Here is a 20291-nt window from a genome sequence, read left to right as displayed (position 1 = left end):
CTGACAATGGTATGGAACTTTGTTCAAATGAATTTGATGAGTTTTGCAGCAATGATGGGATGGTAAGACATCATACCATTCCGTACACCCCTCAACAGAATGGTGTGGCTGAACGCATGAACAGGACCATTATTTCGAGGGCTCGTCGCATGTTGTCTAATGCAAAGATGCATAGAAGTTTTGGGCTGAAGCAGCCTCCACCGCATGTTATCTCATCAACAGGTCACCTTCTGTTCCACTTGATAAGAAAACTCCAATTGAGGTATGGTCCGGTTCGCCTGCTGATTATTCAGATTTGAGAGTTTTTGGTTGCATCGCTTACGCTCATGTTGATAATGGAAAGTTGGAGTCAAGGGCTGTTAAGTGCATCTTCCTTGGTTATGGTTCAGGAGTTAAGGCATATAGATTATGGAATCCTGAAACTAAGAAAATTGTGTTGAGCAGGAATGTCGTTTTTAATGAGGCGGTTATGTTTAATGATAGTCCGTCTACCGATATTTCGATGCTATTGATTCTCCCGATGTTTCGATGATGAGCAGACATGAATTGGCGTGCAGGTGGAGCACGCAAAGGAGAATGAAAATGTGGTTCCTGAAACCAACAATGATAATAATGATGTTCCACCTTCACCACCTTTTGTTCAGCGACAAGGACGGTCTATTGCTGCTGGCCGCCCTAGGAGAAATATTGCACCTCCTACCCGATTAATTCAAGAATGTGATATTGTTAATTATGCTTTGAGTTGTGCTGAACAGGTGGAGCATGATATTGAACCAGCTACATATACTGAAGCCATTGCTTCGGTTGATAAAGAGAAGTGGGTAGGTGCGATGCAAGAAGAGATGCAATCGCTTGAGAAGAATGGCACATGGGATGTTGTGCACTTGCCTAAACAAAAGAAGGCTGTCCGCTGCAAGTGGATATTTAAAAGAAAGGAAGGTTTGTCTCCTAATGAGCCTCCACGGTTTAAGGCAAGGTTAGTAGCAAAAGGTTTCGACCAAATTCCAGGTGTTGATTATAATGATGTATTCTCCCCGGTTGTGAAGCATAGTTCTATTCGTGCTTTCTTTGGTATTGTTGCTATGCATGATCTTGAGCTTGAGCAGCTAGATGTAAAGACCGCTTTTCGCATGGTGAGTTGGAGGAGGAGATATATATGGACCAACCTGAAGGTTATGTTGTGCACTGGTAAGGAGGATCTTGTTTGCAAATTAAAGAGGTCCCTTTATGGTCTCGAAACGATCGCCACGATGCAGTGGTACAAAAGGTTTGATTCATTTATGCTTACACATGGTTTTGAGAGATCTCAGTATGATAGTTGTGTGTATATCAAGTTTGTTAATGGATCACCTATTTATTTGCTCGCTATATGTTGATGATATGTTGATTGCTGCCAAGAGCATGAAAGAGATCACTATTTTAAAGAATCAATTAAGTAGTGAGTTTGAGATGAAGGATCTTGGTCCTGCTAAGAAAATTCTAGGCATGGAAATTAAAAGGGACAGAAAGTCTAGTTTGTTGTTTCTTAGTCGGGAAAAGTACATTGAGAAAGTTCTTCATCGTTTTAATATGCATGATGCAAAGTCGAGTTACTACTCCTATTGCTTCTCATTTCAAGTTGTCGCTTTGTAATGTCCTAGCTCGAAGATGATATTGAGTACATGTCTCGAGTTCCCTATTCTAGTGCTCGTTGGTTCCTTGATGTATGCCATGGTTTGTTCACGTCCCGATCTGTCATATGCTATGAGTTTGGTCGGTCGATACATGGCTAATCCCGGTAAAGAACATTGGAAAGTCTGTTCGGTGGATTTTCGTGTACCTTCGCGGCACATCAAAAGCTTGCTTGAGGTTTGGCGGGATTGGTGAGGGGCTCGCCGGATATGTGGATTCAGATTATGTCGGCGATTTGGATAAGAGAAGGTCCCTCACGGAGTTATGTGTTTACTCGTTGGTGGATGTGCTCGTTAGCTGGAAGGCTACTTTGCGGGATGTTGTTGCACAATCTACTACTGAGGCTGAGTACATGGCTATTGCTGAGGCAGGTAAAGAGGCTGTTTGGCTGAAAGGTTTATATGCTGAGCTTTGTGGAGATAATTCTTGCATTAAGTTGTACAGCGACAGTCAAAGTGCTATTTATCTTACAAAAGATCAGATGTTCCATGAGAGGACAAAGCACATTGATATTAAGTACCACGCAATCAGAGATGTGGTTGCAAAAGGTAAAGTGAAGGTATGCAAGATTAGTACTCATGATAATCCTGCTGATATGATGACTAAGCCTGTCCCTGTGTCCAAGTTTGAGCTTTGCTCAAGCTTGGTTGGTATAACTGTTTAGCCCAAGTGTCTATTGGCGCCAGCAAGTGTTTTCTTTGATGATTCAGGTGATTGTTGAAGTTCGTGCTACAAGGAATTTGTCTCAAGGTGGAGTTTGTTATATTGTGATCCAAATTCCAAGAGAAGGCTAACTTCTGACGAGCGGAGCGAGGCCCGTCGCCGGTAGGCTTGCGTCTATATATTTTCCCTGTAAGCCGCCGCTAGGGTTTTATCGCATCATTGTACACCCACGGTGTTTGTAAACACCACCGAAATAGTGAAGTTTTGCTGGCTGGCGCCCGTGGTTTTTCCCTTGTGTGTTGCAAGGGTTTTCCACGTTAAAATCTCGTGTCCCTCTGCAGTGTTTTACCTTTCGTTCTTCGTTTATTGTGCATCTCGATTTATAACACTCTTCATCCCACTGTAGGTATAGTTAGGTTGCTTCGAGATTGGTCTTTTGTATTGTTTCTTGTAAGATTCGTGAATAATCTAATAAAAAATCCGCGTGCATCCAAGATGCAGAAGCTTATGTTATGAAATAGAGTGATATATGACAGTCAAATTGTTTATAGAAAATAAACCACATGTGCAATCAACGAGTTCGGGTGAAGGGCAACTTTAAGGCATGACAAATTGGCAACATAGCATGCCACGCTCGCAAGAGTAATAAACATCTGTAGCAAGTACCTCATATACAACTTCACACCAATTCCTCTCCGGATGGGTGCTCCTCCCTGGTGCTCGCGCGTCCGCTTCGCTGAAGGGAACGCTTATAGCGACACAGGCCCATTTACCACACCCAGGCCCAACTAGCTTTAGCGCTTGTACTAGCGATGTTTTACGGAAGGAGTCCGTTCGACTTGTACATCCTAGATGGAGGAGAGCAGCTATTTAAACTGGTCCATATTTTCCTAAGAAAGCGAGGTGGGACTAAAAATGTGGAGATACACGCGCTAAACTCGGATGCTGGTGCGCGACGCGCGGCTATCGGTCTGCATGTTCATGGTACTTACGAGTGGTCCTGGCCGACTCCTCGTAGCATAGCATGCGCGAGTATGTGCGCGATTACATGCGCTCGAGTGTGTTGGGTGCATGCATGCGGGCCGGTCCGATCGGCCGGCCATATGTACGTACGTACGTACGTATGCTGCCCCTTGAAAGCATAAAGCGTGGCAGCATGTTGTGCATGCATGAGCGCTCACTACAGGAATGCTACTCTACGCCGACGGCCGGCTGCCCTCGGCGTAGCCACGCCTTGCCCTCGGCGTAGGCTACGCCGACGGCAGCCCTCGGCGTCTCGCCTCGGCGTCTGGGTCCCTCGGCATTGGTGGGTGGGCCGTCGGCGTAGAGCTAACCCTCGGCGTCCTGGCTCTATGCCGACGGTGAAGAAGCCCCTCGGCGTTGACGCCGTCGGCGTAGCGTGCCGGCGCGTCGTCGACGTTAACGGAGCGGCCAGAGACGCCGACGGCCAACCCCTCGGCGTAGAGAGACGGGAGAGGCGACGTGGCGCACGGAGGCGCACCCTAGCCAGATGCTATGCCGAGGGCAACCCCCTCGGCGTATGCATGCCGCATGCAGCGCCACCGTGGACACGCGGCAGCACCTGGAGAGGCGACGTGGCGCACGGAGGCGCACCCTAGCCAGAGGCTATGCCGAGGGCAACCCCCTCGGCGTATGCATGCCCCATGCAGCGCCACCGTGGACACGCGGCAGCACCTGGCGCGTCGGGCTACGCCGAGGGCAACCCCCTCGGCATAGACCTGACCATATGGCCCTATGCCAGGGTCTATGCCGACGGCATTACCCTCGGCATAGGAGCCTGTCCATTTTTTTTTTTGTTTTCCAGTTCCAGTTGCAATGCAATCCAGGTCATATAATCGACCAAATTCACATAAATATCATATAATCGACCAAATTCATCCAAAATCAACCAAATGTACCATAATTCATCCAAAATCACCATAATTCACATAAATAGCATGAAATCCACATAGTAGCATACATGGTGCATGTAGTAGCATACAAGAGGAGAGTGCCATGTCATCCAATACATAGTAGTAGGTAGCAAATGATGGCAAGCAAGAAGCCCGGTGCCGACTAGCGGAGGAAGGACCCGGGCGGGGTGTGTCCGCCCACATCGTTGGCGAAACGAGGAGCCCGGGGTTTCGCTCCGGTAGAAGCTGCGAAGAACCACCCGGAGAAGGACCGGTAGCACGCCCGGGAGAAGTCGACGGAGAGGCACCGGGAGTAGTCCCAGGAGTAGTCGACGGAGAGGCACCAGCAGAACGCCCAGGAGACCGACCACCTTCATGAACCGGTGTGACCTCGCGCCCACCCGGCGATGCCTCGGTTCCCGGACCATCCCGTTCCCTACGTGTTCCCTACATGTTAGCAACTTGCGAGGCAAAGGAAAGTGGTAACTACCGGTTTGGCAAAGAACTTACCTCCGGTGTGGATCCGTAGTAAGTCGCAGCGAAAGCTGCCCTCGATGGCATGATAGGCATGTCCCCCGCCACGGTAACCGGAGCCGGTGGCGGTGTACCGCAGAGACATAGAAATCATCATTTCCTCGCAAGATAGGTTACAAGTTAGGCTTTGCAGAAATAAAGCATCAAACCGAGACTTGTCATCTACTTGCGTGAAGAAAGATTCGGACTTACTCCTATATACGCCATGTAGGCCGTATTCCGCCTATTCCACCGGCGCCGGCCTGCCGATACGCTTCATTGCAGGCTTCGAAGGCCGCCTCGAACTCAGGCTACAATTTCAGAAACAATGAATCTCGTAAACACTTAGCCATGTAGGAAGGAAAACCGGAAAGAGGATGAAAATGAGGAAACTTACATCGTAGGCGGGTGGACGAGCAGGCCGTGGACGAGGCCGGGGGCCGTCGGCGGTGAGGGTATGCTTGAGGCGCGTGTAGCTCGTGGAGTGGGTAGGCTTGACCACCTTATTCATCCAAGGGAAACGGCCATGCGGACGCCCGTGCCCCGACAGACCAACGACTCCTCGTCGACCGGAATGCTCAAGGGGTCATCCACCTCGGGGTGACGAGACTTGACCATGTCGCGAGAGTCCTCCTTGGCGGCCTTGGCATTGCCGTAGTACCGTGGCCGAGGCAATGCGGGATTGGGCTTCGCTTCGTCCGCATCATGTCATATATCCGGGCATCATGAAGCACCACCCCGGTGGTGCCTCGGCCACCTCGCATCGCGAAAAGAAAAGTTAAGCGTACCACAAATGAGACATGGCGGGAAATGAATGAAGGTCGTTCCATGTATATACATACCTTTTTCCCCTTGAAGCGGGTGTAGTCGCGGTTTCCCGCGCAAGGTGTGCCACCGGTGCCTCGGTTCTCCATGTTACGCCTCGACACGGCCGCAAACTCCTCGTCCCGCCCGAGCCACCTCGCCCTAATCAGCTCCTCCCATGCCTCCCTATGCTGCTCGGCCCACTCCGGACAAACCTGAAAACGCAATACTCAGTCTCAAGATAATTCAATGAAAACTTAGCAAGCAATGTAGAATCTCATTGACATTTTACTCACCGACATGTACTCCTCAATGGTCATTGCCCATTCCTCCGTAGGCTCGTTACCAACATAGTACTCCTTCTTGACCCTCTTACCCTTGTTAGCCCGTGAAGGCACTAGCGCTCGGTGAACTTTTGGTTGTACCACCGCTGCGGTGTCAACCTCTCGCAAGCGCCACGCAAAGTGAGACGCGCCTGCGTGTCATGCTCCGGGTCCACACGATAGAAGCACTTCAATCATGCATAAATCAGTTGTGAAAGTCATGAGTTAGCACATTAGGGTCATCAACTATGAACGGTGCTCGAGAAATATATGCCTTACCCGTAACTTGGTGGTCACAGACCTCGCCAGCTGCCGCGAAGCCTACGGCAGGGGCATCCTCATAGTCCGCCCAAGTAGTGGCTAGCTTCGTCGGGCCACCGGGGACCGTGCTAAGGGGAGTGTATCTCGCCGGGCCGTAACTTCTTAATCGTAGCCCCAAGCAAGCCGTTAGGCATGCGGGGGGCTTGGCATCCCATGTCCAGCTTGCTCGCAAATAAATCACACATTAGTACACATGCCAAATTGTTTATTATGCCCAAGATGAAAATACATGTTCGAAATTTCTGAAGTAGTACACTTACTCATCGCTCGAAGGAATGATAAGGGCCTTGTCATCATGGGTCTTCGGCTCCTTCCTCGCATCGGGGACTCTAGCTTCTCCACGAAGCTTCAAGGGCTTCGGCGCACCCCCATCCTCCATCACCTCCAACTCAGCCCTAGAGTCCGACTCGTGTGTAGACTCCGTCTCCATCTCCACCTCCCCACTAGACGGACCCTCTAGGTACAACTCGAGAGCCACGTCACAGAAGCGGAGGGTGGCTCGTCAAAGTCCATGTGTACCCCGCCGCCACCTCGTCCTCCACCTCGTCCTCCTCGTCCTCGTCCTCGACCTCCACCTCGTCCTCCTCGTCCTCGTCCTCCATCGGTACCATCGGCGTAACGCGGATTGAGCACCGGGGCTCGATCACTCCGTCTAGTGGGTCTAGGAATATTCCTCTTCACTCGCGCCGCCGTCTTAAGCAAGCTCTCGGAGTCCGCCTTGCCGCTGCTCATATTGTCCAATCACCCGCATTGAGAAGAATAAAACAGGTTAAGCACAAAGACATATTATATGAAGATACTAAGAATAAAAGGCACAATGCAATTAAGAAGCATGTTGACATAATAAAATGAAGATACTAAGAATAAAAGGCACAATGCAATTAAGAAGCATGTTGACATAATAAAATGAAGATACTAAGAATAAAAGGCACAATGCAATTAAGAAGCATGTTGACATAATAAAATGAAGATACTAAGAATAAAAGGCACAATGCAATTAAGAAGCATGTTGACATAATAAAATGAAGATACTAAGAATAAAAGGCACAATGCAATTAAGAAGCATGTTGACATAATAAAATGAAGATACTAAGAATAAAAGGCACAATGCAATTAAGAAGCATGTTGACAAATAAATACTAAGAATAAAAGACCCTCACTCAGCCATCATCGCTCTCACGCTCACTCTCATACTCCATCTCTTTCTCTTTCTCTTTCTCTTTCTCTCGGCCCACTATCACTATCACTATCTTGTGAGTACAAAGTTGAAGGGTCGACGGGTGGAGGCTCATCATAATTGTCATTCGCCTCAAGTAACTTCTCGAGCATAGATATGTCCTTTAGATCCACCACCGACTCACCACGAGTTTCTGCATCGTTCCCGAGGTCCTCTTGAACAAACGGTTCTAAAATATATTCCCCGAAGTCCTGTTCCTCTTGATAGAAAATCCCCTCGTATGTCACGGGGTCAATGTTGTTGTAATCATCCTCAGAGGGAATCGGTAGGTTACCATGTGGCGATACTCGGAAGACGACTTCCCAACCCTTGAGTTCCGCTTTCCGGCATGGGTAGGGCAAATAATAAACTTGCTTGGCTTGGTGAGCCACAATAAAGACATCGGCTCCGCTATAGGTGGTTGAAGGCTTAACTTCAACTAACCCAATGGACTTATCACTTCTCTCGTCCACCTATTGGGTCGAACCAATGACACTTGAACACGACGATATTGAGTTGCACGTTCGTACGATTGAATGTCAACTCGTATACACTTTGTAACCTTCCGTAGTAATCAAACTTGTTGGCTCCTTTGGTGAAGACCCCAGTATTTATCGTTTTGGGATTCGCCCGGCCCTTCTGGTGCGTCTCTGTGTGGAAGCGAAACCCATTCACATCATACTTCTCATACTTGGTCACCTCACGGCTACAACCTTGGGAAACACATTTCAACTCATCTATCATATCAACGTTTCTCTCACGGCCCTACAAGAACATTTCAAATTTGTTGTGTGCATTAGTTACGTGTAATAAGAGGGACAAGTCACGTGTTGCAATGTAAGAGGAAAGGTTAGAAATTACTTTTCCATGAACCATGTCACAAAGTTTTTATTAATTCCGGGAGCACCGTCTTTCGGTAGAGTGTCCATCTCCGAGGTATCGGGCAATTCATCATACGGCCACATTTCATCCGTGAATTCGCTAAAAGGAGAAAATAAGCATTAGACCGAGACGAGGTTACTAGCTGCAAAGTAATTTGTTCACCATTTTACCTTACGAATGGGATCACTTCCTCCATGTTCATAAGCACATATAGCATTATACAATCCTTCTCTTCGTTCTCCAATTTATATTTTGTTCCTTTACCAGCCTTGCCACCGGGGAATTGGAATAGTTTTAGCTTGGGGTCATTCTCGGGCACGTCGACATTGTAACGAGTGACCGGGTTATGCCGAGTGGGAACATCATCGGGATAGTACGTTGTCGCGGCATCCGCCATCTCCCGAAGGCATATTGCCTCAGCTATGCATGCTTCAATCTTGGCCTTGTTTCCAGCTTATCTTTCGAATATACTTAAACTCTCTCTCAATACGGAACCGCCAACGAAACCGCACCGGACCACCCAAGAGTGCCTCGTTGGCGAGGTGCACAATGAGATGTGCCATCGGAGTAAAGAAGCCTGGCGGAAATATCATCTCCAAATTGCATAGCAACTCCGGCACCGTATGTTGTAGCTTTGCAATAACCTCGGGACATATCCGCTAGCACGGAGCGTGCGGAAGAAATGGCTCAACCGCGCAAGCACTCGCGGACTTTCTCGGGGATATACCTCGAAGCATCACCGGCATGAGCCGCTGAATCCATATATGATAGTCGTGACTCTTGAGCCCGGTGACTTTTCCCGTCGAAAGATTAACTCCCTTACTCATATTCGAGCAATAACCATCCGGGAACATCACGACGTATTTGAGCCACGCGAATGCCTCCTTCTTTTGGATGGAATCAAGGCAGAAGTTGGCATGCGGCTTGAACCAATTCTTTTGACGGCCAATAGGACGCTTCATGTGTAATTTTTCCCTATCACGGAGGATCTCAATATCGACTCTAGCCTTGACATTATCCTTTGACTTCCCGGGAATGTTCAGGCATGTGTGAAAGACTGGACTCCGCGACATTCTTTACAAGTGTGCATCACATCGATGTTATGCGGAAGTTCGAGGTCCTTGTAATACTCGAGCTTCGTTAAAGCCGCCTCGTGAGTCCAGGCTTGTGCGTTACACCATATCCCTCAAATTGATGGCCAGGTGGCGTCGCTGCCGGCACGAGAGCACGTAGCTCGGCTTCAACAAGTGTACCATCAAACTTCGGCACATCTTTTTTTTCATGCACAACTTTGCCCTTCTTGAAGTTCTTTTTGTCTTCTCTAAACGGATGCCTCCTTTTGAGGAACAGTCGATTCGTGTCAAACGCAACATACTTGCGACCCTTCTGTAGCCAAAGGAACTCAAGCCGATGCCTGCACACCGGGCATGGCCACTTACCAGCTCGTACACCATCCACATGTTAGGGCGTACCCGGGCATGTCATGCATGGTATACCGCAACCAAACTCTCATGCGAAGTTTGTCTTCGATGCTCGGTCGTACGTCAATGTCCCGTGGTGCCAAGAGTGGTTCAAATCTTCCACAATCGGCTGCATGTAGACACTCAAATTCTTCCCCGGTAATGAGGGCCCGGAATGATCAGCGACGAAACATGGTCTTCCTCGTCATTAGGACTCCGGGAGGGAGATTGAGCGGAATAACAAACACGGGCCAGCAACCGTAATTGGCAGTGGACATACCATATGGATTGAAGCCATCCGTTGCTATCGCAATTCCGACATTCCGAGCCTCGGCTGCCTTAAGGCGGTGTTTTGTATCGAAGTTCTTCCATGCCGTACCATCGGATGGATGTCCCATCTTCAACTTGTTGTTTTCGTCCACGAATCTCTTCCCATACTTGTGCCACGTCATCTCGTTTGGCTGTCTCCTCGTGCATGTAAAGCCGCTGGATTCTTTTTATGAATGGGAGATATCGAAGAATCGACTTTGCGGTGCTTGACCGCCTCACCCGACCATCCTTTCCCGTTACCTCTTCATACCTAGACCGCTACGGATGGGACAGTACTTGTCCTCCGCATACCGTCTCCAAAATAGAACGCAGCCTTTCGGACAACAGTCTATCCTTTGATAATCCATGTTGAGGTCCTTCATAATTCTCCTCGTCGCGTGCGGTGCTTTGAGGCAGTACAATGATCTTTGGGCAACATGTTACCGGTTGTTTTCGGACTTGCTTCAAAGCCCTCACGGGTGGTGTTGTACCGGGTCTTGTCGGCTAGACATTGGGAGATGGCATCGAGCTGAGAAATCGCGGCGCCCTCGTACGGAGGCCTCTTAGCCGCGGCAATCATATCATAGAAGGCCTTCGCGGTTGGCTCCGGTTCCTCCGGTTCTGGCGGCGCCTCCGGTTCTGGCGGCGCCTCCGGTTCTGGCGGCGAATCCGGGACATCGGCATGGACGAGATCATCTAGAAAGTCTCTAACTCCATCGTACGCATTGCCATTGAGCCGCTGCCGCATCACCTCACCTCTGTCACGTTCGCGCTCATCAAAGTCGATTTCCGTGACGTACCCATGCATATACCCATATTGCAGTAAGGTGTCTATACATTTCATCCTTCCCACGACGTTGACGCTTCACGCAGCGAACACAGGGGCAAAGTGCCCGAACCAGCCCCTTTGTACCACGCGCTAACTCATTCACTAGAAAATGGGTCTTCCTTGTCCACTCATCTCGTTTTCTCGCCGCACTAACACGCTCATTGTACATCCATCCATTATCAGCCATCCTCTCGCTTTATTGGGAGCCAAACCACAGACATAGCATTTATATCAAATAGGAAATTAAATGCATCATATTTTTATTTATTTTACCGGGCGAACCGCATGCATCAACCTACATCTCTACTAGGTGGGCTCCTAGCAGCCGCCGGATCCGTAGTTGGCTACGTTCTCCATGCTCTACCCGGTCCAAGTCAGAATTTCGGCAGCACCTCCCCGCTGCTCTCCCGATACACGTCTCGGCAAAAAGCCGAGAGGATGTGCATCCGGAGAACAACGGGGAGGCGCCGCCGAAATCCTGACTCGGACCGGAGTAGAACATGGAAAACGTAGACAACTACGCATCCGCCGACTCGTCCCGTAAATGCCGCAAGCGTTACGGTTCAAAATATGCGGACCACTAATGCATATTTATCCGCGTAACGCTCGCGGACGGGAAGTGACACCTAGGTTACGCAACTGGACTTGGAAAATGAATCTAGTGACATAAGAAAATGCGGAGAAGGGGAGGCGATGTTTTAGCTCACCCTAGGTGGTAGAGGCCGTAGTCGACGAGGCGGTCACAACGGTGTGGACACGACGGTCACGACGGTGCGGACATGACGACACGGCGGTCACGACGGCGAACACGATGACGCGGACACGATAGGGCAGTCACGAGGTCGGCGGTCACGACGGCACCTATTTCCATTGAATAAAACATCAAATTATTAAACCATTTCACATTTCCATGTTTATTTACAATTTCAATTCCATTCCTATGAACAAATTCTAATATTTGTATTTGTATTTGTATTTCTAAATACTCTACATTAATAGAAATAGAAGTTAAAAAACATAGAAAATACCTTACCGGAGAGGAGGCAGGGGCCGGCGGGTTGGGGCACGGGGCGGGTTGGGTTGGGCCGGCGCGGCTGCTGCTGCACGGGGGCGCGGCTGTGGCTGCTGCAGGTGCTGGCACAGGGCGGCGCGGCTGCTGCTGCGGGGCGGCGACGAGGAGGGAGATGGGGCGCGTGGGAGGGAGATGGGGCGGCAGGGGCGGCGCGGGTGGGGGAGGAGGAGAGGGCGCGTGGTGGGGAGATGGGGCGGCGGGGGCGGCGCGGGTGGGGGGAGGAGGAGAGGGCGCGTGGGAGGGAGATGGGGCGGCAGGGGCGGCGGCGGGTGGGGGAGGCAGGGGCGGCGCGTGGGAGGGAGATGGGGCGGCAGGGGCGGCGGCGGGTGGGGGAGGCAGGGGCGGCGCGGGCGGGGGAAGGAGGAGAGGGCGCGGGCGGGGGGGAGGCAGGTGGCGTCGCGCGGCAGGGGAGGCCGGTGGCGGCGCGCGGCAGGGGAGGCCGGGGACGGCGGCGGCGGGTAGGCGGCGGTGCGTGGGCTCGGGCAGGGGAGGGAGGTGGCGGCGCGTACGTGGGAGGGAGAGATGGGGCGCTGGTGGGGAGATGGTCCGGCTCGACCATACGCCGACCGCGCCCACCCCTGCCTCTATGCCGAGGGCCAGGCATATGCCGAGGGCTGCCCTCGGCATAGCCCCTTTTTATTTTTCTATTTATTTTCTATTTTAAATTTTATTAATGTCAATTATATTTATAAAATATATTAATATAGGTCCATGCAAACTTGTTTTAATCTTCTACATTCCCAAGCTACGCGCATAATTTTTTTAACCACATCTTAACTTAATATTTTCTCCCGTACACGAAACCCTAATCTGGTTGCCCCGCAGATCTACCCCTTTGACCGACCTCCGGTGACAGCTGACCCATGGACTTTTCTCTTCCTTTGTGTTGTGTTAGGTCATCGGAACATGTAGTATCAATAATTACCCTTTCTTACTTCAATATTCCCTCCGGTAGACGAAACCCTAATCCGGGAGCCCCGCAGATCTACCCCTTTGACCGGCCTCTCATAACAGTTGACCCATGTACTTTTCTCTTAATTTGTGTTGTGTTAGGTCATTCGAACATGTAGTATCAATAATTACCCTATCTTACATAAATATTCCCTCCGGTAGACGAAACCCTAATCTGGGAGCCCCGCAGATCTACCCCTTTCATCGGCGGTCTATCCCTTTGACTGCATCCCATCGGGGGTCCCCCGGTGGGCATATGCCTCCATTTGAGCTTGGTTAGGTCATAGGTACATGTGGAAACAAAGATCATCCCATATGATATCAAGTTTCTCTCCGGTTCACGTACGAGGGAGTTCCCCCTATACATGCAGAATCTGCCTAAGTGTAGTAACCCCCTGTCCGAGAAGCCGGACACACCTGGGGGGGGGTAGCCTTGGATATAAAACCATCTCAAATCACTTTTGTGCATTCCATGTGGACACACACAAGTTTTGGGGCCATTCCCTTGATCGGATGCTCGATTTCCGACGAAACCCTAGTTCTGTTGACCGCGCGGTCTACCCCTTTGACTGCATCCCATCGGGGGTCCCCCGGTGGGCATATGCCTCCATTTGAGCTTGGTTAGGTCATAGGTACATGTGGAAACAAGTATCATCACATATGATCCCAAGTTTCTCTCCGGTTCACCTCCGAGGGGTTCCCCCCGTACATGCAAAATCTGCCTAAGTGTAGTAACCCCCGTCCGAGAAGCCGGACACACCCGGGGGTAGCCTTGGATATAGAACCATCTCAAATCACTTTTGTGCATTCCATGTGGACACACACAAGTTTTGGGGCCATTCCCTTGATCGGATGCTCGATTTCCGATGAAACCCTAGTTCTGTTGACCGCGCGGTCTACCCCTTTGATTGCATCCCATCGGGGGTCCCCCGGTGGGCATATGCCTCCATTTGAGCTTGGTTAGGTCATAGGTACATGTGGAAACAAGGATCATCACATATGATCCCAAGTTTCTCTCCGGTTCAACTCCGAGGAGTTCCCCCCGTACATGCGGAATCCGCCTAAGTGTAGTAACCCCCCGTCCGAGAAGCCGGACACACCTGGGGGGGTAGCCTTGGATATAGAACCATCTCAAATCACTTTTGTGCATTCCATGTGGACACACACAAGTTTTGGGGCCATTCCCTTGATCGGATGCTCGATTTCCGATGAAACCCTAGTTCTGTTGACCGCGCGGTCTACCCCTTTGATCGCATCCCATCGGGGTCCCCGGTGGGCATATGCCTCCATTTGAGCTTGGTTAGGTCATAGGTACATGTGGAAACAAGGATCATCACATATGATCCCAAGTTTCTCTCCGGTTCAACTCCGAGGAGTTCCCCCTATACATGCGAATCTGCCTAAGTGTAGGAACCCCCGTCCGAGAAGCCGGACACACCTGGGGGGTAGCCTTGGATATAGAACCATCTCAAATCACTTTTGTGCATTCCATGTGGACACACACAAGTTTTGGGGCCATTCTCTACATCCGATGCTCGATTTCCGACGAAACCCTAGTTCCGTTGACCGCGCGGTCTACCCCTTTAATCGCATCCCATCGGGGTCCCCGGTGGGCATATGCCTCCATTTGAGCTTGGTTAGGTCATAGGTACATTTGGAAACAAGGATCATCACATATGATCTCAAGTTTCTCTCCGGTTCAACTCCGAGGGAGTTCCCCACCGTACATGCGAATCCGCCTAAGTGTAGTAACCCCCGTCCGAGAAGCCGGACACACCTGGGGGGTAGCCTTGGATATAAAACCATCTCAAATCACTTTTGTGCATTCCATGTGGACACACACAAGTTTTGGGGCCATTCCCTACATCCGATGCTCGATTTCCGACGAAACCCTAGTTCTGATGACCGCGCGGTCTACCCCTTTGATCGCATCCCATCGGGGTCCCCGGTGGGCATATGCCTCCATTTGAGCTTGTTTAGGTCATAGGTACATGTGGAAACAAGGATCATCACATATGATCCCAAGTTTCTCTCCGGTTCAACTCCGAGGAGTTCCCCCGTACATGCGAATCCGCCTAAGTGTAGTAACCCCCTGTCCGAGAAGCCGGACACACCTGGGGGTAGCCTTGGATATAAAACCATCTCAAATCACTTTTGTGCATTCCATGTGGACACACACAAGTTTTGGGGCCATTCCCTTGATCGGATGCTCGATTTCCGATGAAACCCTAGTTCTGTTGACCGCGCGGTCTACCCCTTTGATCGCATCCCATCGGGGTCCCCCGGTGGGCATATGCCTCCATTTGAGCTTGGTTAGGTCATAGGTACATGTGGAAACAAGGATCATCACTTATGATCCCAAGTTTCTCTCCGGTTCACCTCCGAGGAGTTCCCTCCGTACATGCAAAATCCGCCTAAGTGTAGTAACCCCCCGTCCGAGAAGCCGGACACACCTGGGGGGGTAGCCTTGGATATAGAACCATCTCAAATCACTTTTGTGCATTCCATGTGGACACACACAAGTTTTGGGGCCATTCCCTTGATCGGATGCTCGATTTCCGATGAAACCCTAGTTCTGATGACCGCGCGGTCTACCCCTTTGACTGCATCCCATCGGGGGTCCCCCGGTGGGCATATGCCTCCATTTGAGCTTGGTTAGGTCATAGGTACATGTGGAAACAAGGATCATCACATATGATCCCAAGTTTCTCTCCGGTTCAACTCCGAGGAGTTCCCCCTATACATGCGAATCCGCCTAAGTGTAGGAACCCCCGTCCGAGAAGCCGGACACACCGGGGGGGTAGCCTTGGATATAGAACCATCTCAAATCACTTTTGTGCATTCCATGTGGACACACACAAGTTTTGGGGCCATTCTCTACATCCGATGCTCGATTTCCGACGAAACCCTAGTTCTCGTTGACCGCGCGGTCTACCCCTTTAATCGCATCCCATCGGGGTCCCCCGGTGGGCATATGCCTCCATTTGAGCTTGGTTAGGTCATAGGTACATTTGGAAACAAGGATCATCACATATGATCTCAAGTTTCTCTCCGGTTCAACTCCGAGGGAGTTCCCCCTGTACATGCAGAATCTGCCTAAGTGTAGTAACCCCTGTCCGAGAAGCCGGACACACCTGGGGGGGTAGCCTTGGATATAAAACCATCTCAAATCACTTTTGTGCATTCCATGTGGACACACACAAGTTTTGGGGCCATTCCCTACATCCGATGCTCGATTTCCGACGAAACCCTAGTTCTGATGACCGCGCGGTCTACCCCTTTGATCGCATCCCATCGGGGTCCCCGGTGGGCATATGCCTCCATTTGAGCTTGTTTAGGTCATAGGTACATGTGGAAACAAGGATCATCACATATGATCCCAAGTTTCTCTCCGGTTCAACTCCGAGGAGTTCCCCCCGTACATGCGAATCCGCCTAAGTGTAGTAACCCCCGTCCGAGAAGCCGGACACACCTGGGGGGGTAGCCTTGGATATAGAACCATCTCAAATCACTTTTGTGCATTCCATGTGGACACACACAAGTTTTGGGGCCATTCCCTTGATCGGATGCTCGATTTCCGATGAAACCCTAGTTCTGATGACCGCGCGGTCTACCCCTTTGACTGCATCCCATCGGGGTCCTCCGGTGGGCATATGCCTCCATTTGAGCTTGGTTAGGTCATAGGTACATGTGGAAACAAGGATCATCACATATGATCCCAAGTTTCTCTCCGGTTCAACTCCGAGGAGTTCCCCCTATACATGCGAATCCGCCTAAGTGTAGGAACCCCCGTCCGAGAAGCCGGACACACCTGGGGGGGTAGCCTTGGATATAGAACCATCTCAAATCACTTTTGTGCATTCCATGTGGACACACACAAGTTTTGGGGCCATTCTCTACATCCGATGCTCGATTTCCGACGAAACCCTAGTCTCGTTGACCGCGCGGTCTACCCCTTTAACCGCATCCCATCGGGGTCCCCGGTGGGCATATGCCTCCATTTGAGCTTGGTTAGGTCATAGGTACATTTGGAAACAAGGATCATCACATATGATCTCAAGTTTCTCTCCGGTTCAACTCCGAGGAGTTCCCCCTGTACATGCGGAACTGCCTAAGTGTAGTAACCCCCGTCCGAGAAGCCGGACACACTCGGGGGGTAGCCTTGGATATAAAACCATCTCAAATCACTTTTGTGCATTCCATGTGGACACACACAAGTTTTGGGGCCATTCCCTACATCCGATGCTCGATTTCCGACGAAACCCTAGTTCCGATGACCGCGCGGTCTACCCCTTTGATCGCATCCCATCGGGGTCCCCGGTGGGCATATGCCTCCATTTGAGCTTGTTTAGGTCATAGGTACATGTGGAAACAAGGATCATCACATATGATCCCAAGTTTCTCTCCGGTTCAACTCCGAGGAGTTCCCCCTGTACATGCGAATCCGCCTAAGTGTAGTAACCCCCTGTCCGAGAAGCCGGACACACCTGGGGGTAGCCTTGGATATAAAACCATCTCAAATCACTTTTGTGCATTCCATGTGGACACACACAAGTTTTGGGGCCATTCCCTTGATCGGATGCTCGATTTCCGATGAAACCCTAGTTCCGTTGACCGCGCGGTCTACCCCTTTGATCGCATCCCATCGGGGTCCCCCGGTGGGCATATGCCTCCATTTGAGCTTGGTTAGGTCATAGGTACATGTGGAAACAAGTATCATCACTTATGATCCCAAGTTTCTCTCCGGTTCACCTCCGAGGGAGTTCCCCCCTGTACATGCAAAATCTGCCTAAGTGTAGTAACCCCCTGTCCGAGAAGCCGGACACACCTGGGGGGGTAGCCTTGGATATAGAACCATCTCAAATCACTTTTGTGCATTCCATGTGGACACACACAAGTTTTGGGGCCATTCCCTTGATCGGATGCTCGATTTCCGATGAAACCCTAGTTCCGTTGACCGCGCGGTCTACCCCTTTGACTGCATCCCATCGGGGGTCCCCTGGTGGGCATATGCCTCCATTTGAGATTGGTTAGGTCATAGGTACATGTGGAAACAAGGATCATCACATATGATCCCAAGTTTCTCTCCGGTTCAACCCCGAGGGAGTTCCCCCCTATACATGCAGAATCCGCCTAAGTGTAGTAACCCCCGTCCGAGAAGCCGGACACACCTGGGGGTAGCCTTGGATATAGAACCATCTCAAATCACTTTTGTGCATTCCATGTGGACACACACAAGTTTTGGGGCCATTCCCTTGATCGGATGCTCGATTTCCGATGAAACCCTAGTTCCGTTGACCGCGCGGTCTACCCCTTTGATCGCATCCCATCGGGGTCCCCGGTGGGCATATGCCTCCATTTGAGCTTGGTTAGGTCATAGGTACATGTGGAAACAAGGATCATCACATATGATCCCAAGTTTCTCTCCGGTTCAACTCCGAGGAGTTCCCCCTATACATGCATAATCCGCCTAAGTGTAGGAACCCCCTGTCCGAGAAGCCGGACACACGGGGGGGTAGCCTTGGATATAAAACCATCTCAAATCACTTTTGTGCATTCCATGTGGACACACACAAGTTTTGGGGCCATTCCCTTGATCGGATGCTCGATTTCCGATGAAACCCTAGTTCTGTTGACCGCGCGGTCTACCCCTTTGATCGCATCCCATCGGGGGTCCCCGGTGGGCATATGCCTCCATTTGAGCTTGGTTAGGTCATAGGTACATTTGGAAACAAGGATCATCACATATGATCTCAAGTTTCTCTCCGGTTCACCTCCGAGGGAGTTCCCCCTATACATGCGAATCCGCCTAAGTGTAGGAACCCCCGTCCGAGAAGCCGGACACACCTGGGGGGGTAGCCTTGAATATAGAACCATCTCAAATCACTTTTGTGCATTCCATGTGGACACACACAAGTTTTGGGGCCATTCCCTACATCTGATGCTCGATTTCCGACGAAACCCTAGTTCTGATGACCGCGCGGTCTACCCCTTTGATCGCATCCCATCGGGGTCCCCGGTGGGCATATGCCTCAATTTGAGCTTGGTTAGGTCATAGGTACATTTGGAAACAAGGATCATCCCATATGATCTCAAGTTTCTCTCCGGTTCAACTCCGAGGGAGTTCCCCCTATACATGCGAATCCGCCTAAGTGTAGGAACCCCCGTCCGAGAAGCCGGACACACCTGGGGGTAGCCTTGGATATAGAACCATCTCAAATCACTTTTGTGCATTCCATGTGGACACACACAAGTTTTGGGGCCATTCCCTAGATCCGATGCTCGATTTCCGACGAAACCCTAGTTCCGTTGACCGCGCGGTCTACCCCTTTGATCGCATCCCATCGGGGCTCCCCCGGTGGGCATATGCCTCCATTTGAGCTTGGTTAGGTCATATGTACATTTGGAAACAAGGATCATCACATATGATCTCAAGTTTCTCTCCGGTTCAACTCCGAGGGAGTTCCCCCCTATACATGCCGAATCTGCCTAAGTGTAGGAACCCCCTGTCCGAGAAGCCGGACACACCTGGGGGGGTAGCCTTGGATATAGAACCATCCCAAATCACTTTTGTGCATTCCATGTGGACACACACAAGTTTTGGGGCCATTCCCTACATCCGATGCTCGATTTCCGACGAAACCCTAGTTCCGTTGACCGCGCGGTCTACCCCTTTGATCGCATCCCATCGGGCTCCCCGTGGGCATATGCCTCCATTTGAGCTTGGTTAGGTCATATGTACATTTGGAAACAAGGATCATCACATATGATCTCAAGTTTCTCTCCGGTTCAACTCCGAGGGAGTTCCCCCTATACATGCAGAATCCGCCTAAGTGTAGGAACCCCCGTCCGAGAAGCCGGACACACCGGGGGGTAGCCTTGGATATAGAACCATCTCAAATCACTTTTGTGCATTCCATGTGGACACACACAAGTTTTGGGGCCATTCCCTAGATCCGATGCTCGATTTCCGACGAAACCCTAGTTCTCGTTGACCGCGCGGTCTACCCCTTTGATCGCATCCCATCGGGGCTCCCCGGTGGGCATATGCCTCCATTTGAGCTTGGTTAGGTCATATGTACATTTGGAAACAAGGATCATCACATATGATCTCAAGTTTCTCTCCGGTTCAACTCCGAGGGAGTTCCCCCTATACATGCCGAATCCGCCTAAGTGTAGGAACCCCCGTCCGAGAAGCCGGACACACTGGGGGTAGCCTTGGATATAGAACCATCTCAAATCACTTTTGTGCATTCCATGTGGACACACACAAGTTTTGGGGCCATTCCCTACATCCGATGCTCGATTTCCGACGAAACCCTAGTTCTGTTGACCGCGCGGTCTACCCCTTTGACTGCATCCCA

This window comes from Lolium rigidum, chromosome 4, assembly GCF_022539505.1.
Source record: "Lolium rigidum isolate FL_2022 chromosome 4, APGP_CSIRO_Lrig_0.1, whole genome shotgun sequence".
Taxonomy (NCBI): domain Eukaryota; kingdom Viridiplantae; phylum Streptophyta; class Magnoliopsida; order Poales; family Poaceae; genus Lolium; species Lolium rigidum.
This window is presented reverse-complemented; position numbering follows the sequence as displayed.